Source organism: Aplysia californica, unplaced genomic scaffold (genome assembly GCF_000002075.1).
Source record: "Aplysia californica isolate F4 #8 unplaced genomic scaffold, AplCal3.0 scaffold00049, whole genome shotgun sequence".
Lineage (NCBI taxonomy): Eukaryota > Metazoa > Mollusca > Gastropoda > Aplysiida > Aplysiidae > Aplysia > Aplysia californica.
The window spans coordinates 44644-49087 of NW_004797319.1; positions in this window are offsets into that span (position 1 = coordinate 44644).

The window sequence follows — 4444 nt, forward strand, 5'->3', positions numbered from 1 at the left end:
TTTCCAACTAATTCCCAATATTTTCTAGATCATCCTCAATAATTTTTTGCCGATCCCTAAAATTTTTTTAATAATCCCTAATATTTTCCAACTAATCCCAAATATTTTGTAGATCATCCTCAATAATTTTTAGCTGATCCCTTATATTTTCTAGATCATCTTCAATAATTTTTAGCTGATCCCTAATATTTGTTAAATCATCCCTAATATTTTCCAACTAATTCCCAATATTTTCTAGATCATCCTCAATAATTTTTAGCGGATCCCTAATATTTTCTAAATCATCCCTAATATTTTCCAACTAATCCCCAATATTTTTTAGATCATCTTCAAATTTTTTTATCTGATCCCTAATATTTTTTAAATAATCCCTAATATTTTCCAACTAATTTCCAATATTTTCTAGATCATCCTCAATAATTTTTAGCTGATCCCTAATATTTTCTAGATCATCCTCAATAATTTTTAGCTAATCCCTAATATTTTCTAGATCATCCTTGATAATTTTTAGCTGATCCTTAATATTTTCTAGATCATCCCTAATATTTTCCAACTAATCCCCAATATTTTCTAGATCATCCTCAATAATTTTTAGCTGTTCCCTAATATTGTCTAGATCATCTCTAATATTTTCCAACTAATCCCCAATATTTTCTAGGTCATCCTCAATAATTTTTAGCTAACCCCTAAAATTTTCTAGATCATCCTCGATAATTTTTATCAGATCCTTAATATTTTCTAGATCATCCGTAATATTTTCCAACTAATCCCCAATACTTTCTAGATCATCCTCAATAATTTTTAGCTGATCCCTAATATTGTCTAGATCATCCCTAATATTTTCCAACTAATCCCCAATATTTTCTAGGTCATCCTCAATAATTTTTAGCTAACCCCTAATATTTTCTAGATCATCCTCGATAATTTTTATCAGATCCTTAATATTTTCTAGATCATCCGTAATATTTTCCAACTAATCCCCAATACTTTCTAGATCATCCTCAATAATTTTTAGCTGATCCCTAATATTGTCTAGATCATCCCTAATATTTTCCAACTAATCCTCAATATTTTTTAGATCATCCTCAATAATTTTTAGCTGATCCCTAATATTTTCTAGATCATCTTCAATAATTTTTAGCTGATCCCTAATATTTGTTAAATCATCCCTAATATTTTCCAACTAATTCCCAATATTTTCTAGATCATCCTCAATAATTTTTTGCCGATCCCTAAAATTTTTTTAATAATCCCTAATATTTTCCAACTAATCCCCAATATTTTCTAGATCATCCTCAATAATTTTTAGCTGATCCCTAATATTTTCTAGATCATCCTCAATAATTTTTAGCTGATCCCTAATATTTTCTAGATCATCCCTAATATTTTCCAACTAATCCCCAATATTTTCTAGATCATCCTCAATAATTTTTAGCTGATCCCTAATATTGTCTAGATCATCCCTAATATTTTCCAACTAATCCCCAATATTTTCTAGATCATCCTCAATAATTTTCAGCTGATCCCTAAAATTTTCTAGATCATCCCTAATATTTTCCAACTAATTCCCAATATTTTCTAGATCATCCTCAATAATTTTTTGCCGATCCCTAAAATTTTTTTAATAATCCCTAATATTTTCCAACTAATCCCAAATATTTTGTAGATCATCCTCAATAATTTTTAGCTGATCCCTTATATTTTCTAGATCATCTTCAATAATTTTTAGCTGATCCCTAATATTTTTTAGATCATCCCTAATATTTTCCAACTAATCGTCAATATTTTCTAGATCATCCTCAATAATTTTTAGCTGATCCCTAATATTTTCTAGATCATCCTTAATATTTTCCAACTAATCCCCAATATTTTCTAGATCATCCTCAACAATTTTTAGCTGATCCCTAATATTTTCTAGAGCATCCCTAGTATATTCCAACTAATCCCCAATATTTTCTAGATCATCCTCTCTATACTTTTATGTCTCATCCCCATTTTTTTCTCTTCATTGCCAATAATTTTTTAAAAATTGATAGCAATATTTAAAAAACTTTTGTATCTCATCCACAACCTTTTTGATATATTTTTTTTTTTATCTTATCTGCAATATTTTTAGATCCTTATTATTTCCAACTTATCCCCAATATCTTTTTATAACATCAACAATCCCATCCCCTGTATTTTCAAGCTCATCCCCAGTACTTTTTTTTGCTGTACCCTAATATTTTTTTTAGCTAATCCCATAATACTTTCTAGCTTACCCGGAATATTTTCTAGCTCATCACCAGCATTTTTAGGTCATCCGTAATGTTTCTAGATTATCCCAAATATTCCCTTTTCTTTTTAAGCTCATTCTTATTACTTTCTAACTGATTCTTTATATTTTTTAGCTCATCCCTATATATTTATAGCTCAACCGTAATATTTTCTAGCTCATCCCCAGTTTTCAGTATTTTCTAGCTCCATCTGCAGTATTTTTTAGTTCAACCCTAATTTTGTCTATCTCATCCCCAGTATTTTCTAGCTCTACCCTAATATTTTATAGGTCATCCCAAATATTGTTTAGCTTATTCCAAATATTTTCTAGCTCATTCCTAGTATTTTTTAGCTTATCCGTAATATTTTCTAGGTCATCCACAGTATTTTTAGCTCATCCGTAATATTTCTAGCTCACCCCAAATAATCCCTATTGTTTTCTAGCTCATTCTGAATATTTTCTACCTCTTCCCTATTATTTTCTAGCTCATCCCTAGTATTTTCTAGTATATATCTTATATTTTCCTCCTCATCCCTAATATTTTCAAGCTCATCCCCAGTATTTTCTAGCTCATCCCTAATATTTTCTAGCTTATAACTAGTATTTTCTAGTTCATCCCAAATATTCCTCACTATGTTCTTACTCATCCCTAATTATTTTTTTTAGCTCATCCCTATTTATTTCTAGCGCATCAAAACATTTTCTAGCTCATCCCCAGTATTTCCTAGCTCATCCCCAATAACCTTTTAGCTCATCCTTAATATTTCCAAGACTTTTGTATCTCATCCTCAACATTTAAAAAAAATAAAAAAATCCCATTCCCAATATTTCTAGATCTTTTATACCGTCCATTGTCTAGCTCATTCCCAATAATCTTTTTATCCCACCCCCAATATTTTGCAGACCATGATCCCCGATATTTTCAAGCTTCTCCCCAATATTGCCCAGAATTTTATATCTCATCCACAATTTAAAAAAAATCTCATCCACAATAATTTCTAGCTCATCCCTAGTGCTTTCTAGCTCACTCTTAATATTTTACTAGCTCACCCCTAATATTTTTTAAAACTCATCTGTAATATTTTTAGCTCATCCCCAGTATTTTCTAGCTCATCCCTTATATTTTCTAGCTCATCCCCATTATTATTATTTTTTTTAGCTCAACCCTAATATTTTCTAGCTCATCACCAGTACTTTCTTATAGCCCAACCCTATTATTTTCAACACACCCCCAATGTTCCTCATTTCTTGATCATTCCCAGTATTTTCTAGCTGATCCCCAAAATTTGCCAGTATTTTCTAGCCCATCCTCGTTATTTTTTGGCTTATCCCTAATATTCCCCAGTATTTCTCCAGCTCATCTCCAATATTTTCTCTATCAAAAAACCTAATTTTTCTAGCTCATCCCCTGCATTTTTAGCTCTCTCCTAGTGAGTCCTAGTATGTTCTAGCTCAACCCCAGTATTTTCTTGCTCAACCCCAACATTTTTTAGATCATCCCACTATTTTCTAGATCATCACCAGCATTTTATTGCTCAACCTTACTATTTTCTAGCTCACCCCAGTATTTTCTAGCTCATCCTCAGTATTTTTTAGCTCATTCCCAGTATTTTCTAACTTAACCCTAATATTGTCTAGCTCATCCTAGCTCATCCCCAGTATTTTTTAGCTCATTCCCTGTATTTTCTAACTGAACCCTAATATTGTCTAACTCATCCCCAGGAATTTTTAGATCATCCCATTATTTTCTAATCTAAATAACATTGGAGTAATTAATATTGTAATTGAATAAAAGGATTTAAACACTTTACCGTCTGAAGGATATCTATATTTTGAAGGAGAGTTTTTTTTTTTAAAGCTGATAGTACAGAAATAGCAGATAATGAAACTAAACTAACATTAATAGCTAATAATGCAATGATGTATCGCTTTAATAAGATAGAATATTTAATTAATGACAAGGGTGCAGAAGACACTGACAATCTGGGGGTAACTTCTACTATGGTAGGAATGTTAAAATATTCTCCAGCTCAATCAGTTGCTGAAGGACTTAGTTTTTGGTGGCAACCAGATACTGAAAATGATGCGAATAATCAAAACAATTCTATGACTTTAAGATCTACAATGTACTTTTAAGAGATTTTCAGTCAATGTTCCACTTAAACATATTTTTGGTTTTATGGAAGA